This window comes from Dendrobates tinctorius, unplaced genomic scaffold (genome assembly GCF_039654945.1).
Source record: "Dendrobates tinctorius isolate UK_male_01 unplaced genomic scaffold, ASM3965494v1 ptg000076l, whole genome shotgun sequence".
Lineage (NCBI taxonomy): Eukaryota > Metazoa > Chordata > Amphibia > Anura > Dendrobatidae > Dendrobates > Dendrobates tinctorius.
This window is the reverse complement of record NW_027361744.1, coordinates 7,204,863-7,232,680: the sequence shown is the minus strand read 5'-3', so window position 1 is coordinate 7,232,680 and position 27,818 is coordinate 7,204,863.

The window sequence follows — 27,818 nt, the reverse complement described above, 5'->3', positions numbered from 1 at the left end:
AAGGTGACGGTCACAAGGGGGCATTCTCTGCGTCTGGAGGAGAAACACCAAGGTTACTTACCGGTAGCCAGTTTTTCCGGAGCCCATGACGGCACACATGAGAGAGGGGATCCGCCCAGTCAGGACAGGAACCCTACTGAAGATAAAAGGGCGGTACCTCTCCCTCGCTTCAGTTGGTTTACAGAGCATGAGAGGCCCCCGGGTTAGTACACATGGTAAAACTATCACCACATTATATCTATCTAACTAAAAAACACCCAAACTATAGTGCACACCAAAGGAGTGAAAAGGGGGGGAATATACAGGTGCCGTCATGGGCTCCGGAAAAACCGGCTACCGGTAAGTAACCTTGGTGTTTTCCCGTCTCCCATGACGGCACACATGAGAGACTTTTGTAGAATAAGACACCTTAGGGAGGGACCACCGCTTGCAGCACCCTTCTACCAAAGGTTAGGTCAGTAGAGGAAGACAGATCAAGTCGGTAGTGTTTAACAAAGGTGGAAGGTGAGGACCAAGTAGCGGCTTTACAAATTTGCTCAATCGATACCTCAGCCTTCTCTGCCCAGGTGGTAGCCACGGCTCTGGTGGAGTGAGCCTTGATGCCTTCTGGAACCGGAGCGCCACTTGCGGAGTAGGATAACATAATGGCCTCCCTGATCCATCTGGCAATGGTACTTTTAGCTACCCCGTGCCCCTTTCTACTACCCTGAAAGGCTACAAAAAGGGACTGATCTTTCCTCCACTGACTAGTTATTGACATATATTGTATTATGGCTCTTTTTACATCTAATGTATGGAATGTTTGCTCCCCCGGGTTTCTGGGGATTGTTACAGAACGATGGCAAGGAGATCTCCTGAGTCCTATGAAACTTTTGGACTACCTTGGGGAGATAGGCCGGGTCTGGTCTTAGAACCACTCGGTCATCCAAGATCTGTGTATAAGGAGGACATATAGACAGAGCTTGTAGGTCGCTGACTCTTCGGGCTGACGTTAAGGCTACCAGTAAGACCGTTTTAAGTGTAAGTAGCTTTGGTGACAGCTCTAGTAGTGGTTCGAAGGGATCTTTGGTTAAAGCCTCCAAAACTAGGTTCAGGTCCCAGGGTGGTATCTTTGGGATAATGACCGGCCTTGACCTGCCACAGGACTTAATGAACTGGGACACCCACCTATTGGCTGCTAAATTGCAGTTATATAGGGCCCCCAAAGCTGAGACTTGGAACTTTGAGTGTGTTAGTGGCTAACCCCAGTTGCAGCCCCGACTGTAAGAACTCTAGGATAGGTCCCACTGGAGCTACATCCCCTAAAGGTTCCCCCAGGAAGTCTAGGAACTTTTTCCACGTTCTACCGTAGATATGGGATGTTATTGGTTTCCTACTTTTCAACAGGGTGGAGACTAACCCTGGAGAGAATCCCTGGCGACTCAGTAGCGCCCTCTCAAATTCCAGGCTGCTAGATGGAAGCCCTTCACCTGAGAGTGGACCACTGGTCCCTGGGAAAGCAGGTCTGGAATCTCTGGTAGTATCCATGGATCTGTCACTGACATGAGCCTCAGAAGGGAGAACCAAGGCCTTCTTGGCCAAAAAGGAGCTATAAGAATTATTCTTGCCCGATCCTCCCTGATTTTCCTGACTACTACTGGGATCATTGTTATCAGGGGAAATGCATAGGCCAGGATGAACTTCCAGGGTATTTGTAGGGCATCTACTGCGAAGGGGTTTTCCCTTGGATTTAGCGGGCAGAACTGCCTGACCTTCCGGTTGTGTGCGGTAGCGAATAGGTCTATTTCTGGTCTGCCCCAGGCCTGAACTATTTGTTGGAAGACTCGGGAGTTTAGGGACCATTCCCCTTGTCTTAGATGCCTGCGACTCAGGAAGTCTGCTTGTATATTTTCTGCCCCCTTTATGTGCAATGCTGTGATGGATAAGAGATGTTGTTCTGCTAGCTGGAAGAGTAGATCTGATATTTGCATGAGGCCCCGAGATCTCGTTCCCCCCGATGATTGATGTAGGCTACTACTGCCTGATTGTCCGTCATGACCCGGGTGTGGCGGCCCTGAAGTAAGGGAAGGAAATGTTTCACGGCTTTTTCCACTGCCCATAGTTCTTTTACATTTGAATTCTGATCGCTTTCTAGTGAGGACCAGGTCCCCTGTATTGTATGGGATCTCAGGTGTGCTCCCCACCCTGTGGCACTCGCGTCTGTCGTAATGATGTCCTCAACTGGTTTTTGCCACGGGACACCAGCTGTTAGATCCTTTTCTACAGTCCACCAGAGCAGGGAATCTCTTACAGCCACTGAGAGACATAGTTTGCCTTCTAAATGCCCTTTTAATTGTTTCTGCGCTGACAGGACTTCCCACTGTAGTTGCCTTAAGTGGTACTGCGCCCATGTTACTGCGGGTATACATGATGTCAGTGAGCCTAAAAGGGACATTGCGTTCCTCAGTGTCATATTTGGCCTTTGTATTGCTGTGCTAGCTAGGCCTCTTATCTTGGTCACTTTCCTCTGGTAGGAGGCAGCGTTGTTGCTCGGAGTCCAATATCAACCCTAGGAAGGATTGCTCTTTTACTGGGGTTATCCTTGACTTGGGGATGTTTACTATCCATCCTAGTCCTACTAGAGTTGCTATTACTTCCTTCACTTGAAGTGTGCAGTGGGATTCCGACCTCCCTATTACCAGAAAGTCGTCTAAGTATGGGACGATCACTAAGTCCCTGGATCGCAGAAAAGACATCTCTGATACTCCCGATGGATTGGGATGTGATAGTAGGCATCTTTTAAGTCTATCACTGCCATGAGGCAATGCTGGAACAGGATCTTTGTGGCCGTGTTGATTGACTCCATTTTGAAGGAGCAATTGTCTATCCACTGATTGAGTCTCCTCAGGTTGACAATGGTTCTCCAAGAGCCATCTGGTTTTTGTATTAAGAAGAGGGGGGAGTAGAACCCCCTTCCTTCTTCTTGCGCTGGGACTTCCTGTAGGACTTGTTTTTTCACTAGTCCCAAGACTTCCGTCTCCAGGGCCAGCTGTTGCTCTTGGGCTTTCCTTCTGGGTGTTATTATGAAGGTATGCCTGGGCGGACGGATGAATTTTATTTTTAAGCCGTCCTTGATTATATTTAGGATCCATGTACTGGGGGAGATATTTGCCCAGGCGGAAAGGAAGAGAGAAAGCCTTCCCCCTACCTCCGGCCCAATGTCATTGGGGAGATTTTTTGGAGGAAGTGGAGGGCCCTTTAAACATATAGCCCGATCCTCTTTTTTCTTTAAAGTCCCAGCTTTTTCTATCTCCCGGGGGACGACCCCTGTTAAATCTCCTCCTCCGAAAGGGCTGCTTCTTAGGTTCTCCCGGAAATCGGGGAAAGCTTTTCTTCCTATCCCCCGCATGCTCCAAAATCTCTTCTAGTTTTTTCCCGAAGAGGAATTGGCCATCGCATGGAATGGAACATAACTTGTGCTTAGAGGGTAAATCTCCGGGACACCCTTTAAGCCACAGGGCTCGTCTTGCCGCATTTGACAGGCTTGCTGCTCTAGCTGTCAATCTTGCAGAGTCTGCAGAGGAATCGGCCAGGAAAGCCGCTGCTCCGTGCACCAATGTTAGATTAGCTAGAATTTCGTCTCTAGGAACTCTATCCTTGATCTGGTCCTCTATTTGTTGCAGCCAGACCATGAGGGCACGAGCGGTACAGGTACCGGCTATTGCTGGCTTCAATCCCCCTGCTGAAGCTTCCCAGATGTGCTTCAGAAACCCATCTGCTTTCTTATCAAGCGGGTCTTTCAACACGCCAGAATCTTCTAATGGTAGGGATACCTTTTTTGAGGATCTGGCTACAGCCCCATCAATTTTTGGGACTTTTTCCCAGGTTTCTGAGTCCTTCTGGTCAAAGGGGTACCTCCTCTTTGATGTGGAAGGTAAGCCCCCTGACCGCTCTGTCTTTTTCCATCCCCTGTCAATTTTATTTTATCATTTACAGGGAAGGTACGCTTTCGCTTTTCCTCCAGTCCTCCAAACATTACATCCTCTAATGATTTGGGAGTTTTTTCTTCTTTAAAGGCCCATTGTAGCTCTAATGGCCTTGACCAGTTTTTCTACGTCCTCCGTTGGGAAACATGGACGGCCGCCTGTATCGCTGTCCGAGGAGGATTCTGAGGACTGCGTAGAGGAAGAGGAGGTGGAGGGGGACAAAGATCTATCCCGCCCCTTCTGCTTTGGCGAGGCCTCTGAATCGGAGCTCCTTCAAGGGTTTCTTTTTTTTTTTAAGTGCTGCCTTTAGGGAACCTTTCACCTCCTGATGTATTAACTCCTTCAGACTAGTCACCAAATCAGGGGTCTCCTCCTGTATAGTCCTGTTAATACAGTCAGCGCAGAGATCTTTCTGCCACTGATCTGCCAGCGGGTTTTTACATAGGGCGCATTCTCTATTTTTGGTTTTGCTGCTGGCCTTCCTCGCCCCCTAGTGATCAAACAGAGAAAATGGAACCCCATTACCATAAGGGTGACATTCACGTAGATCACTCACCACCGCTGTCAATCAGGGGTACCGATCTCGGAGGCTCCTCAGATGCACTCATGACGTTTCTCTTGGACGTCCCAGAGTCATGCCGATTGCGTTTATGACTGCTGCTCCTACCACTTGAACGACTGCTCCTGGTATGTTGGTGGCTCGGCCTGGCATCTGGCGAGAGGTCTTGCTGCTGACGCTGCTGCTGTCGCTGCTGCTGTCGCTGCTGCTGTCGCTGCTCGTCTTGCCCCACTTCCATTCTGAAGCCTTGGGCATGAGTGCGTCTTCTGTGGTCATCCCCCTTATGTAAGGGGGATCCACTGCACTCTCCGCCTCCTCCGGTTACCCCCACAGCCCCTCCCCCCCGCCATACCTCCGGGATCTCTCTTCACCGATCGGCGTTCTTCACCATGGGCGCCGCCATCTTGAATTGTCGGCGCCGCCTCCCGAAGTCACGCCCCTTCCCCAGCGTGCCCTGCGCGTGACGTCAGAGGAGCGCGACCTGGAAGCGGCCGCTCCCTCAAGGCTCCTGAGCTGCTCCAGAGTAGGGAATCACCGGCAGAGGGGGAGAGGGCGGTGCGGCAGCCACGGCAGAGCCCCAGGACCCCCGCCGTGCTGTTCCTGCGCCCGCTCGGACGCTGAGCCCCGGAGGACCCGCGGACGGCGCTTCCTCCATCCCGACGCCCAGCGCTCAGGAGCCCAGCCTGATCTTCTACGCCGGCACGGGAGAGAGGCAGGTAAGTGTGACCTGCTGTCTTCAGCACGGGTCCCTGTCAGGACAGGAAACCCAACTGAAGCGAGGGAAAGGTACCGCCCTTTTATCTTCAGTAGGGTTCCTGTCCTGACTGGGCGGATCCCCTCTCTCATGTGTGCCATCATGGGAGACGGGAAAAAGGGTTTTCCACCAACATAGAAGAGGATTCTTTACAGTTAGGGTAGAGAGAATCTGGAATTCCCTTCCTGAGGAGGTGGTGATGGCAAACTCAGTCGAAGGGTTCAAGAGGGGCCTGGATGTCTTCCTGGAGCGTAACAATATTGTATCTTACAGTTATTGTTAGGTTTTTTAGAAGGACATAGATCTGGGGATTTATTCTGACCGAATTTTATAGGCTGGACTGGATGGACTAATGTCTTTTTTCGGCCTTACTAACTGTTACTATGTTACTAAGGTCGAATGTACGACTGAAAACATTCAAGAATTTTGGAACTGGATGCTTTGTACAATAAAGGAACTGTTAAATTCAATTTTCCCTCTTGAGTGCCAAGTCTTTACTATAATCTATAGTGGATTGGATACCGTACTTCTGCACCTCCCTCTGTCATCGAGTGCTGTGTTTTTTCTAATTCATCCGCATCCATAGGCTTATATGGGTGCGAGTGAGCTGAGACTCTGCCATGTGTCAGTGGCAATCTCTGTATGCTACCATTTCACTCGGACACTGAAAACGGCTGGGGAAAAAAACCGTGATGGGAGCTGTCCCGTAGATGAATACTGGTCCGAGTGCTATGTGATGTTTTATTGCATAGCACTCGTCCGTATTCATCGCTGGAGTTACTCCGGCCTCAGGATGGGAGTCCTGCATTTGGGGCACGACAGGGGATATTAAGGACTGAACTATTCCACCCATCCTCCTATGCTGCCTTCTGAGGGTGATCTTCAGAGAAACAGGGAAGAACCCCCCCCAATTTTTTATTACCTACACTGATTTTTTTCGTGAGCACTTTGTAATAGTCTGTGTCACATATATATTCTATTGGTGTTTGAATTAGTTTACCTGTTATATATTAAAAGTTAAGCTTTATGGTATCTCATGCTACAGAGTTATTGATCCTGGGCAATTGGTCCAAAGTGTCTATGGGAAATATGTGCACAGAAAACTTAGCATATCTGCAAGAAAAAGTGACAGGTTGTGTTTGAAGCACACACCCCAGGTCAGTTTACACTGCATAAAAAAAGCCCAGCGGGCAGGAGGGTTTTATAAATCCCATCCACATTGCTGAACTGTAAGAAGCTGTGTTTTTGATGGAACAAAAATATGTCGTGTCAAAAACGCAACAAAATCTCATTGTGGACACAGAGCCTAAGGCTGGAGTGGAGTCACATCGGATGCGATACAAGTAAGTTCTCCGTCTCCTCCATGGCCTGACTTGGTGTATATCGGACTGCACTGGGATGACATCCGAGTGCAGTGTGAAGTTTCACTAAGACCCTTTGCTAATCCTTTGCATCTAATTTGGTTGTGCCTTTTTTTGCTTTCTGCTTTGTTGCTAAGGTTCAGAGTACTCCCTGCTGGGGGCAGCGCTGGGCACCGCTCATACGTTACAGCTTGTGGCAGATTGTTCAGTCCCCTGGTGTGTTGTTTGAATTAGAGGCCTACCTAACTACCTACCTACCTTCACCTGTCTGAGCTTTCTATCGGCTTACAGCACCGAGGTGTGTCACAATGGAACATTGAAACACGTGTCACAATGGGCGTCCCAGACTGTCTTCCAGCAGTGCGGCAGAAGCCAGCTTCAGTCTGTTGAGGGAGCCTCAGCAGACAGGTAGGGATGGGGGTATGCACACGTGTTGGTTTCAAAACCCAGCAACAGGAGAGATAAGGTTTCCAAAAACAGACTGAATTGAATCCAAAGCAAGTTGTCTTTTTAATATATCATTAAATTGACAGCTGGCCTGTGTGGTATTATTCAGTACTGAATATCTGGTCTAAACGTCTGGAGTAAGAGGCGTCTGGTAAGCAGCAGATACTGAACGTAATAACCTTGTTTTCAGTTGAGGAGCACTGGATTTCAAAATTGGGACTGAAGGAGCATCTCCTTCAGCAGCTGTACACACGCCCGGACACAGATGCATCGCTATTCCCCTGCACTCAAGTGCCTTTCTAACCAGCGCGTCCTCTCCTCCCGTGGCACACATACCTGGGCAGGACATACGTCCTCAAACAGTACCAGTCCCATATCAGGGACACAAGCCTGCTATGCACAACATGTGGCATATCCTCTAATTAAATCAGATCATTTTACCAGGACCTTTGTCAGTCCCAATTTTGAAATCCAGTGTTCCTCAACTGAAAACAAGTTTATTACCTTCAGTATCCGCTGCTTACCAGATGCCTCTTATTCCAGAGTTTAAGACCAGATTTTGGTTTCAATTCAATTCAGTCTGCTTTTGGAAACCTTATCTCTCCTGATGCTGGGTATTGTAACCAACAAGCATGCATACCAACCTCCCTACCTGTCTGCTGAGGCTCCCTCAGCAGACTGAAGCTGGCTGCTGTCGCACAGCTGGAAGACAGTCTGGGCCGCCCATTGTGACATGTGTTCCAATTGTTCCATTGTGACACCTGGCTGCTGTAAGCCAAGAGGATACTCAGACAGGTGAAGGTAGTTAGGTAGGTCACAAGAGGGAGACAATAGAACAAGTTTCACAATGGACGGTCCAGACTGTCTTCCAGCTGTGCGGCAGCAGCCAGCTTCAGTCTGCTGAGGGGGCCTCAGCAGACAGGTAGGGAGGATGGTATGCACACTCGTTGGTTACAATACCCAGCATCAGGAGAGATAAGTTTTCCAAAAACAGACTGAATTGAAACCAAAGAAAGTTGTCTTTTCAAAGCAATATTTTAATGCTTTTTGCAACTTTTGTTGCTCTGCATTAATTTTCCAAGTTGCACATTTCAAATGCCAAATGCATGTGGCTTGATTTAACTTGACCAACTCTGCTACATCAAGTACTCACCTATATATGGAAGGCATTGTATTGTATTCAGTCTGCAATATAAATCATCTGTCTTGGCTTTTGCTATTTGGTAGGTACAGGTGTCATTAGCTGCAGTAATGTGTTTAGGTTTGGATGGATACATTTCTGCACACCCACCTGCTACAAGACCATCAGCGCCTTCCCTCATTACTTCAATGTGTAGTTAAGTTATTAAATTTCTACCAGATTCCTGACGCTTATGAATTCTTTAGTGAAACATTGTCTCCCCCTTGAGGCCCTCCAACTTCTAAATTTTGGGTATATGTATTCTATGACAAAGAATGAATTGGTCTGGTGTGTTTGCATCAGCGGCCTACCTAACCACCTACCTACCTTCACCTGTCTGAGTATCCTATTTACTTACAGCAGCCAGGTTTGTCACAATGGAACAATTGGAACCCGTGTCACATTGGGCGGCCCAGACGGTCTTCTAGCTGTGCGGCAGCAGCCAGTGTCAGTCTGCTGAGGGAGCCTCAGCAGACAGGTAGGGAGGGGGGTATGCACACTTGTTTGTTACTATACCCAGCATCAGGAGAGATAAGGTTTCCAAAGACAGACTGAATTGAATTGAAACCAAAGCAAGTTGTCTTTTCAAAGCAATATTTGAATGCTTTTTGCAACTTTGGTTGCTCTGCATTAATTTTTTCTTTGGTAGGTACAGGTGTGAAAAGGTGCAGTGTACTCCCAGACGGCTCTTCCCCCTTCAAGTTTTGGGTCTCTAAGCTGGATACATGGCCAGAGCTTAGCCAGTATGCATTGGAGGTGCTGGCTTGCCCTGCTGCCAGTGTATTATCGAAACACGTCTTTAGTGCCGCAGGTGGTATACTAACAGACCGTCGCACGCGACTATCCTCCGATAACGTTGACCTGCTTACTTTTCTGAAAATGAACAAGGCCTGGATCTCGCCAGAATTTGCCAGTCCTCTTCCAGAATAAATAATTGGCTGGCAACAGTATCCAGGTCTCCTGCTGTGTTCATGTTTCTACCACCTGAACTGTAATCCCTGGGATTCAACACAGCCAGTTGTTGCTAAGAAGTGCCGTCTGCACAGAGAAAAATACTAGCTCCTGTGTTAGTGGGGTTCAGTAACGCCATCTGCTCCCCTGCTGTGTGGACGGCAAAGTCTCCTGCTGCCTCCACATGCAAACTAGATCATATTTTCTACTTGCACCAAGTAGGTCTCAGCATGCGCCATGATTGATCCTGGGCTCCAACGTTGCCAGTTGTTGCTCAGAAGTGCCGTGCACACAGAGAAAAACACGAGCTCCTGTGTTTGTGGGGTGCAGTAACACCAGCTGCTCCCCTGCTGTGTGGATGGCAAAGTCTCCTGCTCCCTCCAAAATCACACTACATCAGCTTTTCAACTTGCTCCATGTAGGCCTCAGCATACACCATGATACACACTGGGCTTCAACACAGCCAGTTGTTGCTCAGAAGAACCATCTACACAGAGAAAAACACATGCTCCAGTGTTAGTCGGGTGCAGTAATGCCAGCTGGTCCCTTGCTGTGTGTACGGCAATGTCTACTGCTGCTTCCACATTCAGACTACAACTGATTTTTAACCGTGCTCCAATTAGGCCTCTGGCTCCAGTGTCTCTAGTATTTACCCTGGCCTTCAACACCACCAGTTGCTGCTCAAAAGTGCAGTCTGCACAATCAACACTTGTTCCTGTGTTACTGGTGTTCTGTAACGTCAGTTAATCCCCTGATGTGTGCCCGGCAATGTCTTCTGCTCTGTCCACATTCCCACTACTAGTTGATTGTGCAGACTGCTTTTTTGAGCAGCAACTGGCAGTGTTGGAGGCCAGGGTAAATACTAGAGACACTGATGCCAGAGGCTTAATGGGAGCACGGTTAAAATCAGTAGTAGTCTACAACCGATATTAAACTTGATGAAATTAGGCCTCAGCCTACACCCTGATTGACCCCGAGCTCCAACATCGCCAGTTGCTGCTCAGAAGTGTCTTTGACATGGGTACTCCCTCCTGCCCATCCTGGTTCCAGCACGCCTGCTGTTTCCGGGTAGAGTCAACGTCACTTTGCCAACAAAACGTTGTCCTGTTGTGTTGCGGCCGGGTTAGCCGCGTCTATGGTGCCTGCAGTTTAGGTGCTTCCAATGTGGGCTGCGGGTTCTGGTAATAAAGGCTGGTTCCTTAGTGCCAATAGGACAAGCACCCCTGTAAGGACTATGGGTTTTGGTAGCTGTGGCCGGCTCGCGGCCTTGCAACTTTGTTTTTCATGGGTACCTTCTGCTACCCATCCGGGTTCCAGCACCGTCAGCTGGTTCCAGGCAGAGCCTTTGGCCTAGGTGCCTCCTTCTCGGTATCCGAGTTCCAGCAACGTCAGCTGGTCTTTGGTAGTGCTTTCTAGCACAGGTACCTCCAGCTTAGTAACCGGGTTCCAGCACCGTCAGCTGGTTCTCGGCTGTGTCTTTGGCACAGGTACTACCTCCTGCCCATCCTGGTTCCAGCACGCCTGCTGTTTCCGGGTAGTGTCAATGTCACTTTGCCAACAAAATGTTGTCCTGTTGTGTTGCGGCCGGGTTAGCCGAGCAACGTATGCTGGTCCTTGGTAGTGCTTTCTAGCACAGGTACATCCTGCTTAGTAATCGTGCTCCAGCACCGTCAGCTGGTCCTCGGTAGTGTTATTGATTCTTGTTCCTTCTGCTGCCCCTCCGGGTTCCAGCACGTCAGCTGGTTCCAGGCAGAGCCTTTGGCCTAGGTGCCTCCTTTTCGGTATCAGAGTTCCAGCAACGTCTGCTGGTCCTTGGTAGTGCTTTCTAGCACAGGTACCTCCTGCTTAGTAATCGTGCTCCAGCACCGTCAGCTGGTCCTCGGTAGTGTCATTGATTCTTGTTCCTTCTGCTGCCCCTCTGGGTTCCAGCACCGTCAGCTGGTTCTCGGCTGTGTCTTTGGCACGGGTACCCCCTCCGGCCCAGCCTGGTTCCAGCACGCCAGCTGTTTCCGGGAAGTGTCAACGTCACTGTCACCAATACGTTGTCCTGTCGTGTTGCGGTCGGGTTAGCCGAGTCTATGGTGCCTGCAGTTTAGGTGCTTCCTATGTGGGCTGTGGGTTCTGGTAATAAAGGCTTTTTCCATAATGCCAATAGGACAAGGGGTTAGGACTGTGGGTTTCGGTAACTGCGGCTGGCTCACGACCTTGCAAATTTGTTTTTCATGGGTACCTTCTGCTGCCCTTCCGGGTTCCAGCACCGTCAGCTGGTTCCAGGCAGAGCCTTTGGCCTAGGTGCCTCCTTCTCGGTATCCGAGTACCAGCAATGTCTGCAGTTACTTGGTAGAGCTTTCTAGCACAGGTACCTCCTGCTTAGCAACCGGGTTCCAGCACCGTCAACTGGTCCTCGGTAGTGCCATTGGCTCTTGTTCCTTCTGCTGCCCTTCCGGGTTCCAGTAGCGTCAGCTGGTTCCAGGCAGTGCCTTTGGCCTAGGTGCCTCCTTCTCAGTATCCGAGTTCCAGCAACGTCTGCTGGTCCTTGGTAGTGCTTTCTAGCACAGGTACCTCCTGCTTAGTAACCGGCTTCCAGCACCATCAGCTGGTCCTCGGTAGTGCCATTGGCTCTTGTTCCTTCTGCTGCCCTTCCGAGTTCCAGCACAGTCAGCTGGTTCTCGCTAGTATCATTTGCTCTTCCAGCTTCTGCTGCCCTTCCGGGTTCCAGCACCATCAGCTGGTTCCAGGCAGAGCCTTTGGCCTAGGTGCCTCCTTCTCGGTATCTGAGTTCCAGCAACGTCTTCTGGTACTTGGTAGTGCTTTCTAGCACAGGTACCTCCTGCTTAGTAACCGGGTTCCAGCACCGTCAGTTGGTCCTCAGTAGTTCCATTAGCTCTTGTTCCTTCTGCTGCCCTTCCGGGTTCCAGCACCGTCAGCTGGTCCTCGCTAGTTCCATTGGCACTTGCAGCTTCGGCTACCCATCCGGATTCCAGCACCGTCAGCTGGTTCTCGGCAGTTCCTCAGCCTTCTTGTACATTCTACTACATTTCCAAGTTCAAGCTTTTAGAAATGTTTTCTGTTTATTATCACTCTGGATCTCCCTGAAGATGACGACCCGGAAGACTATCCCGAAGAAGACCAAAAAGATGACCCTGAAGAAGATGACCAAGAGGACTAAGAGCATGAAGACAACCACCAAGATACAGAACAACTAGAGACAGAAGACCAAGAAGCAGAAGACCAAGAAGCAGAAGAAAAAGCAGAAGAACATTAAGCATAAGACTAAAAATCAGAGCAAAAGATATTATCTAAATTATAAGCAGAAGACGACTAAGCAGTGTATGGGGATGAGTCCGTTCCTCCTCGTGGTGACTCTGGAAAATGCCTGCTACTGCAGGCCAAACTGAACGCGGACAAATCCTGTTGTAAATCTTTTGTGACAGGCAGAAAGGAAGGTGTAATCTTCAAACTTTTATACATAACAACTACAGGAATGACTGTCACAAATAAGAATATGATGAAGAAGAAGAATGGGAAGAAGATGAGGAAGTAGAATATGAAGAATAGTTGAATAAGAAGAATATGAAGAATGTAAAAAAAGAATAATAGGAAGATGGTGAAGAAGAAGTTGATTAAAAAGATGGTGCTGCTGCTGAGGATGATGAAGGAGAAAGTGTGGGAGAAGTAAAAAAAGAATGTGAAGAGCATGGAAGTAGTGAAACTTACATATCTGACAAAATATAGAAAAGGTTAACATAGTCAATATTTTTGTAACTCCGAACGTCTTTAAAAAAAAAAAATTAATTCCTGCTATTCCATTTGATTGGGCTAAACCTCTATGCCTTTAATGTCTCGTCCACCTCCCCCAATACATTCTACATTATTCTTAGTTGTTTTTCTTCATGTAGAATTAACCTACAAGGAAAGAAAGGGTTTTTTTTAATTCCAATATTTCTGTCCCATTGACTTGAATTTGGCTTCCGGTATCGGAATCGGCGATACCCGATACTTTTGTGATATCGATCCGATATTTCACGATATCTGATGGTATCGCTCAACACTATTGACCAGCGATTTCTCATTTTTGCAACACCATTTTATTTTTACGGACCACATCACATTTGAAGTCACTTTGAGGGGTCTATATGATAGAAAATACCAAGAAAATACCAAAAAGTGACACAATTCTAAAAACTGCACCCCTCAAGATGCTCAAAACCACATTCAAGAAGTTTATTAACCCTTCAGGTGCTTCACAGGAATTTTTTGAATGTTTAAAAATAAAAAATGAACATTTAACTTTTTTTCACAAAAAAATTACTTCAGGTTCAATTTTTTTATTTTACCAAGGGTATCGGGAGAAATTGGACTGGAAATGTTTTTGTGCAATTTGTCCTGAGTACGCCGATACCTGAATTGTTGGAAGGAACCACTGTTTGGGCGCATGGCAGAGCTCGGAAGGGAAGGAGCGCCGTTTGACTTTTTCAATGCAAAATTGGCAGGAATTCAGATTGGACGCCATGCCACGTTTGTAGAGCCCCTGATGTGCCTAAACAGTGGAAACCCCCCACAAGTGACCCCATTTTGGAAACTAGACCCCCCAAGGAACTTATCTAGGATTTTCTTCTCCAATAATGAGGGAAGAAAAAAAGCTGGGGTAGCCATTGCCTTTCATAAGGATCTATCCGTGGTAATTTCAGACGTACATAAAGACAACAAAGGCAGACAGCTGGCCATTAACTTTTCTTTAGAGGGTATAGAATATACTGTGGTCAATGTGTACACCCCCAATATAAGACAAATTAATTTTCTTAAAGTTAAGAGAAAACTCTCTAGCTTTAGCAAAGGACAAATTATATGGGGAGGAGACTTCAACTGTATTGTAAACCCAGACACTGACTGTTCTTCCTCAGATTTACACTCCTATAGTATGAAGCAGAGGAAGTGGCTGGAAGACTCCAACCTACACGATAGCTGTAAAATATTAAACCCCACCTCAAAAGAATATACCCGATTCTGCCCTCACAACAAATCTTATACCAGAATAGACCACATATTTACCAGTTTCTCATTACTAGATCTATACGTAGATTTCCAAACTGGTCCTATCACATGGTCAGACCATGCTCCTATTCTGTTGACACTTTGTGTCTCCTCACTAGACCAAAGACATTACAACTGGAGATACAGCAAATTTGTTGTAGACTCCTCAGACAATATAACATTAATAAGAAATACTCTGATGGATTACTTTAGAGAGAACAAAGCCCAGGAGATCACACCTGAGACTTTATGGCTGGCGCATAAGTGTGTCATCAGGGGACATTTGATCCAGATGGCCTCAAGACAAAAGAGAGCGCAAACAAAAAACATTACTAGAACACATCACAAAATTAGAGGGTCTAGCCAAAGCAGATAAAAATTTAACCAAATATAAAGAGTTATATTCTCTCAGACTGGAATTAAGAAACCTTCTTATAAATATCTATGAGAAAAAGACTCTGTTCAACAGAGCAGGGTTTTATATAAATAACAATAAAACTTCAAGAAGTATGGCCAACAGATTTAAACCTATAAATAAGAAGCACTTAATCAAAAAAATATCCCAGAATTCACTAACTATAGAAAAACCAAAAGAAATAGCCTTGGCCTTTGAGAAATTTTATTCTAATTTATACAACATAGGGGAAAATGGGGCTAATCCCCCTCCTACAGAAGAGACGATAAAATTTTTTCTAGATAATGTAAAACTAGGATCTCTATCTCCAGATCAGAGAGAACTCCTTGACACACCTTTCTCGGAAGACGAGGTCTCTCTTGTGATCAATAATCTGAAAAGTAACAAAGCTCCAGGCCCTGACGGTTTCCCAATAGAATAATACAAAACATTTCAAAAAGACCTTGTCCCATATCTAACAAATACTCTTAATTTCATAAGGTCAAGAGGTATATGTAGTGCAGACATGCTGAGGGCCACAATAGTGGTAATTCCTAAGCCGGACAAAGACTCTACAAAAATCAAAAACTATAGACCCATATCCCTTTTGAATGCAGATATTAAAATTTATGCAAAAATATTAGCGGAGAGGGTACAGAATGTTATTCCTTACCTTATACATCCCGATCAGGCGGGTTTTGTAAAACATAGACAAACCTCTGACAGCTCTAGAAGCATTCTGCACCATTTACATTTATGCAACAAGAAAAATATTCCCAGTCTGTTTATAGCCCTTGATGCCGAGAAGGCTTTTGACCGTGTCAATTGGGCTTACGCCTTCGCAGTACTTGAAAGGATGGGTTTTAGTGGGGAGATGATAAAGGGAATTCGAGCTCTTTATTCTCAGCCATCTGCCTCTGTACTGGTCAATAGCACTATGTCTGAAAAATTCTTTATAACAAATGGGACAAGACAGGGTTGCCCCCTGTCCCCAATTATTTTAATTTTGAGTCTGGAGCCACTGGCTCAAATGATAAGAGACTCGGGTAGGATACGGGGTGTCCGGCTGGGAGATTCAGAGCATAAAAAAAATCTATATGCGGATGACATCATCCTCACATTGACAGACCCTGTTGCCTCTCTGAAGCAGACTTGGGACATCATAGACCTGTTTGGATCGGTTTCATATTACAAGCTTAACATAAAGAAAACTAATGTTTTGTCACTTTTTATTCCAGCACCCATTAAGCAGCAACTAAGAGACAGATACCCTTTCAATTGGGACTGTACTAAGATTCCATATCTTGGAATATGGCTCACAGGTAATCTCACACACATGGGTGAGGTGAACACTGAATGTCTTTTGCAGTCTCTCGAGATCAAGTTGGGAGAACTGTCAAAGACCCCGGCCACTTGGATGGGTAGAATAGTTCTGTACAAAATGTTCTGCCTCCCAAAGGTATTGTTTTTCTATAGAAATGTACCTTTACCTCTCTCAATGCAGTCTATACAGAAACTCACCTATCAAATGAATAAATTTATATGGAACAACCAAAAATCAAGAGTGAGGAAACATACTCTGCTCAAATCCAAAGAAAATGGTGGGATAGCCCTCCCAGACCTAGAGGCATACTACTTTGCTACCATGGCTGAGCTAACAAAAATGTGGTTTACGGGGTGGACCGAGATGGGGTGGCCAGAAATTGAGAGAAATCTGATGCCTAAAAAAGAGCCACTACTATACATATCTTATTTTCTCATCCACAGGAAAGAGATTACATATATAGAGAACCCAATACTTAGGGCTTCTATGATTTGCTGGTCACATTTGTGCAGGAGGAAGTTTAAGGCTTACCCTCATTCGACTAAACAGTTGAGAATTCCCTTTTTGTCGCCTGTCCGAGTCTCTTTGAGACCATTGTTTGACAGCTGGACAAAATTCTCCATCATGTTTGTTGATGATTTACTTGACAACAATAGAGTCATACCTTTTGAACTGGTTAAAACCAAGTTTGGAGTCCCCAATACTGAGTACATGACATATCTCCTGCTCAAAGAGGAGTATAGTAATTATAAGAAAAACTTCTGTGGAGTGATCATGATTAACCATACTATTTACAATTTTTTAATTAACACCTCCCAGCCACAAGAGTTTCTTGAAACCCTTATACACTATTCTAAATAACAAATACACCTTTTCCAATAAAGGATGTTTTGAAAAGTGGGAAACCACTCTACAGAAACAAATAAAAAATTCCCCAATGGACAACATTATTCAAAATAGCGGCAAAAGCCACAAAATGTATGAATATTCTTGAGACTCATTATAAGCTGGTCCATAGATACTATCTCACTCCGAATAGACTCAGATATTTTGGAGGAGGGGGGTCTGGACTATGCTGGTGCGGATGTGGATCACAAGCTGACTTGCTTCATGTGTTTTGGGGATGCCCTATCTTAAAAGTATATTGGCTCAAGGTTTTTCAATTAATCTCGATTATATGTAACTGTCGTGTCCACCCACACCCAGCTCTAGCCTTGTTACTCATTGGAATCTATAGGTTTAAAAAAGAAAAATTTCTGGTCGCTCATATTCTAATGTCTGCTGTGTATCTAATAGCGAAAGGTTGGAACAACATGCAACCACTTGATGTTGTTACATCGATTATGTTGGTCGACAAACATTACACATATGAAAAAATTCATTAATAATTTATCAATAAAACTATTTGGAGATAGATGGAATAAATGGTTTGAACTTAAATCTAAAATAGAAAATGTTTTCATATCTTGAACCCTTTTTTTTCTTCCTTTTCTCACTCATATCATGCTCAAAAACTTCATATTTCCAGATGCCCGTCGGCGTTTCTACATTTGCCTATTGGTTGATTTGTTTATTGTTGATTACATTCATCTCAAGTGTCTTTGATTTTGATACATGATGGAAAATAGTACCATATTGTATTGTATTGTTACACAATGTTTAAAATGCCATATGGAAATGACTCACACTATATGAATGTATGTTTTATATTTCTGTTATCTTGAAAAACCTTAATAAAAACATTGTTTAAGAAAATTCAAAACATTCATTATTCAATAGAGCCCAATAGGAAAAAGCAGTGTTTTGAATGAACAATCACATTTCTTGGTAGAATCATGCAGGATTGAAATTTTTGATGTTTTTTTACTCCTCTCAACAGCCCAAACAAGTTTCTAAAAGGATGAATTTGCAACTACTTTACTTTTGGAGAAAATTCAAAACATTCATTATTCAATAGAGCCCAATATAGCAAAAAGCAGCGTTTTGAATGAACACTCACATTTCTTGGTAGAATCGTGCAGGATTGAAATTTTTGATGTTTTTCTACTCCTCTCAACAGCCCAAACAAGTTTCTAAGAGGATGAGTTTGCAACTACTTTCTTTTGGAGAAAATTCAAAACATTCATTATTCAATAGGGACCAATAGCAAAAAGCAGCGGTTTGAATGAACAATCACATTTCTTAGTTGTTATAGTTATATGATGCACATACACATTATGCGAATTGTTAAAAAAAAATTTTTATTACTTGCATAGTGTGCTTATAAGTGACACATATGTGTGTGCCTTTGCACTCTATGTCAGGCATATTCACTTTAATGGTTCATACACACCGCTATAATTATTTCAGTATCATTATATTTTATCCCCTCACTTTCAACACTTGCTATCACTTTAAATAGTGATTATTTTATTCTTCATAATTATTTTATTTTCTTGTCCTCACTTGAGCGCATGCCCAGTTCTGTCCTCCCTAGGAGCCTTCTGACGTGCTCAGTCTGGTATGTGGCTGTCTCTGGCTGTTTTGCAGCTTGAGCCGCTTTCATGCTGATGAGCGCTGATCATAGTCTCCCTGTTCATAGTGGGGACTCAACAGCGCATGCGCCGATAATGCTGTGGACGTTTAGAACTGAATACTATTAACGTCATTGTGGACACTACAGCGCAGGTCCTGAATTTTACAAGCTTTATTAGGGAAAGCGGTTTATTGGTTGACGGCACTATATAAACTAGATCCAGGGCAATTGTAAACCACGCCTCCTGAGGAAGCTGCGGCGTAACGCGCGTAGAGGTGGCAGGTTTTACAGCGACATACACAGCACATGTAATTTGTTACTTTCTAATGCAGTCCTTGTATCTTACTCTGGAATTTGTATAGACAGTTTTTACTCTGTGTACACTTAACGCCTACCAGGCTTATTTGATACAAGGCACTTATGCACTTTATATTCAGCAGTTTACTCTGGGCACTTATTGTATGCAAAACCTTATCTGGGCATACATATGTAAATGTGGAGTTTGCTGTTTACTATGCATTCTATTTGTGAAAGGAAAGCAAAGAAATTACATGTTTTATACAGATAAAAACTTTATTAACTGTCAAGGTGCTGGTTTAATTATATTGTGTTTATGTCTGCTGTAACTTGCATTTAGCATTTATGCTGCTCTGTTAATTATTCTAAATAAATTAATTATTTAGCTTGAAAAACTCCAATTTTGATCTCTTGTGATGCTTAATAGCTCATTTATGAGATTTTTTTTGCTATTATATTTCCAGTGAGTTGAGCCTTTGCAGAATTTTTTCCAGTATTTGGGATATATTTGTACTTTATCCTATATACAGTATGAGCCTGTACATTGCTTCCTATATACAGTATGAGGCCGCATATAGCCTTCTATATACAGTATGAGGCCGCATATAGTCTCCTATATACAGTATGAGACTGCACATCGCTTCCTATATACAGTATGAGGCCACATATAGCCTCCTATGTATGGTATGAGCCTGCACATCGCTTCCTATATGCAGTATGAGGCCGCATATAGCCTCCTATATACTGTATGAGCACCCACATATAGCCTCCTGAATACAGTTTTTGCCTCCTATATACAGTATGAGCCTGCACATAGCCTCCTCTATACAGTATGAGCCTGCACAAAGCCTCCTATATACAGTATGAGCCTGTACATCACTTCCTATACACAGTATGAGGCCGCATATAGCCTTCTATATACAGTATGAGCACCCACATATAGCCTCCTACGTACAGTATGAGCCTGCGCATTGCTTCCTATAAACAGTATGAGCCTACAAATCACTTCCTATATACAGTATGAGCCCACATATAGCCTCCTGAATACAGTGTTGGCCTCCTATATACTGTGTGAGTCCCCATATAGCCTTCTATATACAGTATGAGCCTGCACATTGCTTTCTATATACAGTATGAGGCCACACATATAGCCTTCTATATACAGTATGAGGCCGCATATAGTCTCCTATATACAGTATGAGCCTTCACATCGCTTCCTATATACACAATATGAGCCCACATAGCCTCCTATATAAAGTATGTGCCTGCACATCGCTTCCTATATACATTATGAGGCCGCATATAGCCTCCTATATACAGTATGAGCATCCACATATAGCCTCTTATGTACAGTATGAGCCTGCGCATTGCTTCCTATAAACAGTATGAGCATCCACATAGCCTCCTATGTACAGTATGAGCCTGCACATCGCTTCCTATAAACAGTATGAGCCTGCAAATCGCTTCCTATATACAGTATGAGCCCACATATAGCCTCCTGAATACAGTGTTTGCCTCCTATATACAATGTGAGTCCCCATATAGCCTCCTATATACAGTATGAGCCCCTATATAGCATCCCATATCTAACTGCATTTACCTTGGTATCATTAATTTTCTATGAGACTGCTCTGTTCTCATATTGTGCATTTATGCATTTAGTAGGGCTTAATGGAATGATTGCGCTTGTTACACATCAACTCTAGATGCGCTCACTTATTAAACTTTGGTTGGGGCAACTTTAAAATATAATAATGATAATGGTCCTGTCTAGTGACAAGTTTATTTTACAGGCTTCTGGAGAAAGGCACAATACCAGTCATTCAAGGGTTAATTCTTTGGAACACTGAGAGGGACTTTCTAGCCAATGAAACCACAGTATAAAACACCTGTGATAACTATGGCAACTGCGCTGATGTCATAAACACATGCATCTACGATGCAGGAGAAGATTCCAGAACCACAAGTCATTTAGCCGTAGACAGAGCCATACTTGATGTGTCTGGAGACCTGGAGCTTCATCACTCCACAATGGGAGGAAGGGGACACCGCCTAGCCAGCCAGATCAGCCATAGCGCCTAGCCAGCCAGATCAGCCATACCGCCTAGCCAGCCAGATCAATGGGGTGACAGATGTTGCAGCCAGATCTCCCTCACGTCCGGTACTCGCCGCCTTCACTTTATGTGTACGGCCTGGAGAGGTCGCATTAGGCTTCTCCAAAACAAATATGACACAATGTACAAATTCAGGTACAATTTGCTGTTACATGTTGGCACTAACCTTCTAAGCCCAAGGGAAGGGCAGTCCTGCAGCCATGGTTCCCTAGAGGTTTCCACCACAGGGGGTTTTTCCTCTCCTGAGTGCTGAAGGACGATTCTTCATGAGTCAGGGGTTCTGCCATTTAAGGTGTCTCTTTCATAGTAATTGGCTGATTCTAAATTTCAGACACTGAAAGAAATAATAATGATGAGATTTGGAATAAAATTCGGTCAATTTAATATCCAATAAAAGTGTTTTGTGTGTTACTTCCACAATCTTCAGTTGGTGAGATTTTGTTGGGGATCAGGATCCAGCATCTATGATCAAGCCATGAAGCCAGATATGAAGTCAGAGCAATTTAACCCTGCGCTGGAAGACAGGACGGAGCAGAGATGACAAAGTGTGACTGTACAATTAGCACAAGTTCACACTCTTCCTCCCATTCAGATACACGAGGGGATTCAGGGCCGAGTTGGGACTAAAAAGCAGCCCTGGCACACAAAATTCACCAGCCCACATACAATAAGTGTCCTCAACCCAAATCGTAGAACACTGATAGGTCATGTAGGATTTTGCTTTATCCGTTACCAGGGCTGAAACAAAGTATTTTGGGTGCCCAAGGCAGATGAAGCCGAAGGCGCCCATTTTGCATCTCTACCCAGCTAATAAGGTAAGGGAGAAAACAAGGGGAACTGCTACCTTGGATCTAATTCTTATAAACAGGGAGGAAATGGTTGAGGAGGTAAAAGTGGCTGGGACCCTACGAGGTAGCGACCATGCTATTTTAGAATTTTGGATAACTAGAGGCGGAAGACCTGTGAAGACTCAGACGTCAAGGTTAGATTTCAGAAAGGCAGATTTTAAGGGATTCAGAAAGAGAATTGGAGGGATCCAATGGCTGAATATCCTTAAAGACAAAAATGTCCAGGAAGGATGGGAAATCTTGAAAAATGAAATTCTCAAAGCACAGTTGTTAACAATTCCGAAAAGAGGGAAGAATAGGAAGCATTTAAGGAAACCAGGATGGATGAACACAGAACTTAAGCACATGCTAAAAAGGAAGAAAAAAATGTTTATAAAATGGAAAGAGGGAGGCATATCTAAAGAAGAATATAATGCTGTCTGCAGAACCTGCAGGACACAAATCAGATTATCTAAAGCTGAAAATGAATTGAGGCTTGCAAGAGATGTCAAAAGCAATAATAAAGGATTTTGGGGATATGTCAAAAGTAAAAGAAAAGTCAAAGATGCTATAGGATTTTTACAGGATGAAAATGATGAAATGGCTTACCAGGATGTTGAGAAGGCTGAACTTTTATATTCCTATTTTGCATCTGTTCTCTGTCTACATCAGCACAATTTTGGAACCAAAATTTTTTTTTGTTAGGAAGTTATAAGGGTTAAAAGTTGACCAGCGATTTCTCATTTTTACAACACCATTTTATTTTTAGGACCACATCACATTTGAAGCCACTTTGAGGGGTCTATATGATAGAAAATACCCAAAAGTGACACCATTCTAAAAACTGCACCCCTTAAGGTGCTCAAAACCACATTCAAGAAGTTTATTAACCCTTTAGGTGCGTCACAGGAATTTTTTTGAATATTTAAAAAAAATGAACATCTAACTTTTTTTCATAAAAAAAATACTTCAGGTTCAATTTTTTTTATTTTACCAAGGGTAACAGGAGAAATTGAACTGCAAAAGTTATTGTGCAATTTGTCCTGAGTACGCAGATACCTGATATGTGGGGGGGAACGACTGTTTCGGCGCATGGCAGAGCTCAGAATGGAAGGAGCGCCGTTTGACTTTTTCAATGCAAAATTGGCTGGAATTCAGATTGGACGCCATGTCACATTTGGAGAGTCCCTGATGTACCTAAACAGTGGAAACCCCCTACAAGTGACCCCATTTTGGAAACTAGACCCCCCAAGGAACTTATCTAGATATGTGGTGAGAACTTTGAACCCACAAGGGCTTTACAGAAGTTTATAACGTACAGCGGTACAATTAAAAAATCATATTTTTTCCACAAAAATGATCTTTTCACCCCAATTTTTATTTTCCCAAGGGTAGCAGGACCCTAAAAGTTATTGTGCAATTTGTCCTGAGTACGCTGATACCCCACATGTGGGGGTAAACCACTATTTGGGCGCATGGCAGAGCTCGGAAGGGAAGCAGCGCCATTTGACGTTTTTGGCTGGAATTGAGATCGGACACCATGTCGCGTTTGGAAAACCCCTGATGTACCAAAACAGTGGAAACCCCCCACAAATGACACCATTTTGGAAAATAGACCCCCTAAGGAACTTATCTAGATGTGTGGTGAGAACTTTGAACCCCCATGGGCTTCACAGAAGTTTATAACATAAAGCCATACAATTAAAAAATCATATTTTTTCAACAAAAATGATCTTTTCACCCTCAATTCTTATTTTTCCAAGGGTAACAGGACCCTAAAAGTTATTGTGCAATTTGTCCTGAGTACGCTGATACCCCACATGTGGGGGTAAACCACTATTTGGGCGCATGGCAGAGCTCGGAAGGGAAGCAGCGCCATTTGACGTTTTTGGCTGGAATTGAGATCGGACACCATGTCGCGTTTGGAAAACCCCTGATGTACCAAAACAGTGGAAACCCCCCACAAATGACACCATTTTGGAAACTAGACCCCCTAAGGAACTTATCTAGATGTGTGGTGAGAACTTTGAACCCCCATGGGCTTCACAGAAGTTTATAACATAAAGCCATACAATTAAAAAATCATATTTTTTCCACAAAAATGATCTTTTCACCCTCAATTCTTATTTTTCCAAGGGTAACAGGACCCTAAAAGTTATTGTGCAATTTGTCCTGAGTACGCTGATACCCCACATGTGGGGGTAAACCACTATTTGGGCGCATGGCAGAGCTCGGAAGGGAAGCAGCGCCATTTGACGTTTTTGGCTGGAATTGAGATCGGACACCATGTCGCGTTTGGAAAACTCCTGATGTACCAAAACAGTGGAACCCCCCACAAATGACACCATTTTGGAAACTAGACCCCCTAAGGAACTTATCTAGATGTGTGGTGAGCACTTTGACCCCCCCAGTGCTTCACAGAAGTTTACAACGCCCGGGCGTGAAAATAAAAAATTCGTATTTTTTCCACAAACATGATCTTTTAGTCACCATTTTTTTATTTTCCCAAGGGTACCAGGAGAAATTGGACCCCAAAAGTTGTTGTCCAATTTGTCCTGAGTATGCTGATAACCCATATGTGGGAGAAAACTACTGTATGGGCACACGTCGGGGCTCGGAAGGGAAGTAGTGACGTTTTGGAATGCAGACTTTGATGGAATGGTCTGCTGGTGTCATGTTGCCTTTGGAGAGCCCCTAATGTACCTAAACAGTGGAAACCCCCCACAAATGACACCATTTTGTAAACTAGACCCCCCAAGGAACTTATCTAGATGTGTGGTGAGCACTTTGACCCCCCCAGTGCTTCACAGAAGTTTACAACGCCCAGGCGTGAAAATAAAAAATTCGTATTTTTTCCACAAACATGATCTTTTAGTCACCATTTTTTTATTTTCCCAAGGGTACCAGGAGAAATTGGACCCCAAAAGTTGTTGTCCAATTTGTCCTGAGTACGCTGCTACCCCATATGTGGGAGAAAACTACTGTATGGGCACACGTCGGGGCTCGGAAGGGAAGTAGTGACGTTTTGGAATGCAGACTTTGATGGAATGGTCTGCGGGTGTCATGTTGCCTTTGGAGAGCCCCTAATGTACCTAAACAGTGGAAACCCCCCACAAATGACACCATTTTGTAAACTAGACCCCCCAAGGAACTTATCTAGATGTGTGGTGAGCACTTTGACCCCCCCAGTGCTTCACAGAAGTTTACAACGCCCGGGCGTGAAAATAAAAAATTCGTATTTTTTCCACAAACATGATCTTTTAGTCACCATTTTTTTATTTTCCCAAGGGTACCAGGAGAAATTGGACCCCAAAAGTTGTTGTCCAATTTGTCCTGAGTACGCTGACACCCCATATGTGGGAGAAAACTACTGTATGGACACACGTCGGGGCTCGGAAGGGAAGCAGTGACGTTTTGGAATGCAGACTTTGATGGAATGGTCTGCGGGTGTCATGTGCGTTTGGAGAGCCCCTGATGTACCTAAACTATTGAAACTCCCCACAAGTGACCCCATTTTGGACACTAGACCCCCCCACAGAACTTATCTAGATGTGTGGTGAGCACTTTGAACCCCCAAGTGCTTCACAGAAGTTTATAACACTCGGATGTGAAAATAAAAAAATCATTTTTTTCCACAAAAATGATATTTTTGCCCCCAATTTTTTATTTTCCTAAGGGTAACAGGAGAAATTGGACCCCAAAAATTGTTTTGCAATTTGTCCTGAGTAGGCTGCTACCCTACATGTGGGGGTAAAACACTGTTTGGGCGCATAGCAGAGCTTGGAAGGGAAGGAGCACCATTTGACTTTTTCAACTCAGAATTGGCTGGAATTGAGATCAGACGCCATGTTGCATTTGGAGAGCCCCTGATGTGCCCAAACAGTGGAAACCCCCAATTCTAACTCCAACCCGAACCCCAACACGCCCCTAACCCTAGCCCTAACCCTAGCCCTAACCCTAGCCCTAACCCTAGCCCTAGCCCTAACCCTAGCCCTAACCCTACCCCAACCCTACCCCAACCCTACCCCAACACACCCCTAGCCCTAACCCTAGCCCTAACCCTAATGGAAAAATGGAAATAAATACATTTTTTTAATTTTATTATTTTTCCCTAACTAAGGGGGTGATAACAGGGGGTTTGATTTACTATTTATGGCGGTTTTTATGTTTGGCGGCTGTCGCACGCTAAAAGACGCTTTTTATTGTAAAATAGTTTTTGCATCACCACATATTGAGAGCTATAATTTTTCCATATTTTGACCCACCGAGTCATGTGAGGTCTTATTTTTTGCGGGACGAGTTGACGTTTTTATTGGTACCATTTTCGGGCACGTGAAATTTTTTGATCGCTTTTTATTCCGATTTTTGGGAAGCAGAATGAACAAAAACCAGCGTTTCATGAATTTCTTTTGGGGGGGGTGCGTTTACACCGTTCCGCGTGCGGTAAAATTGATAAAGGGGTTTTATTCTTCGGGTCAGTACGGTTACAGCGATACCTCATTTACGTCGTTTTTTTATGTTTTTGTCGGTTTTATGCAATGAAAACTATTTTATATAAAAAATAATTATTTTTGCATCGCTTTATTCTGCGAGTTATAACTTTTTTATTTTTTCGCTGATGATGCTGTGTGGCAGCTTGTTTTTTGCGGGACAAGATGACGTTTTCAGCGGTACCATGGATATTTATATGCGTCTTTTTGATCGCGCGTTATTGCACTTTTTGTTTGGCGGTATGATAATAAATCATTATTTTTTGCTTCGTTTTTTATTTTTATTTTTTAAGGGGTTCGCTAAAGGGGTTAACTAATGGGACAGTTTTATAGGGCAGGTCGTTACGGACGCGGAGATACCTAATATGTGTACTTTTATCGTTTTTTTTTTTTATTATTTTCAAAAAATGAATTTATTGGGGAATATTTTTTTTTTTTTTTACTAATTTATTTGGCGATTTTTTTAAATTTATTTTTACACTTTTTTTTAATTTTTTTTTTACTTTATTACATAGTCCCAGGTGGGACATCACTGTCCTGTGACAGATCGCTGATCTGTCACATCACAGATCACTGTGACAGATCAGCAATCTGTCACAGGCAGTGCACAAGGCTTCCTCATGCCTGCGCTTTGCAGGCACTGAGGAAGCCAGCTTCCCCAGGCCCCCGAAGGCCCCCGTCGCCATCTTGGATTCGGGGGCCTGGAGGAAAGGAGCCCCCCGCAGCAGCGCTGCACATTGCGCTGCCGTGGGGGGCTCAGGGAAGCACGGAGGGAGCCCCCTCCCTGCCGATGCTTCCCTTTAACTCCCGGTACACCGCGATCGCGTTTGATCGCGGTGTGCAAGGGGTTAACGTGTCGGGGGCGGTCCGTGACCGCCCCTGACACATTGTGCCGTGGGTCAGCTGTGATAATCAGCTGACACCCGGCCGCGATCAGCGGCGCTCACCACGTGGGCGCCGCTGATCGCGGTAGACGTACTATCCCGTCCCCGGTCATACGGGCCCGGGTACCGTGGACGGGATAGTACGTCTCATGTCAGGAAGGGGTTAAACAGAGTCAGCATGGGTTTGTAACTAATAAGTCATGTCAGACTAATTTAATTTCCTTCTATGACGGTATTACTGATTGGGTGGATCAAGGAAATGCTGTAGATATAGTATATCTTGACTTCAGCAAAGCATTTGACAAAGTCTCTCATACAATCCTTATTGAAAAAATGACTAAGTATGGAATGGACAAGGCAACTGTTAGGTGGATTCATAACTGGCTTAGTGATCGGACCCAAAGAGTGGTCGTAAATGGCTGCACATCCAGTTGGAAGAATGTGTCAAGTGGGGTACCACAGGGCTCTGTCCTGGGCCCTGTATTGTTCAACATCTTTATCAACGATTTAGATGAAGGAATTGAGGGTAAACTGATTAAATTTGCTGATGACACAAAGCTAGGAGGGATAGCTAATACTAGAGAAGAGAGAGAGAGGATTCAAAAAGATTTAAATAAACTGGAGAAGTGGGCAGCAACTAACAGAATGGTTTTTAACAGGGAGAAATGCAAAGTACTACATCTGGGCAATAAAAATGAAAAAAGCATATATAGAATGGGAGG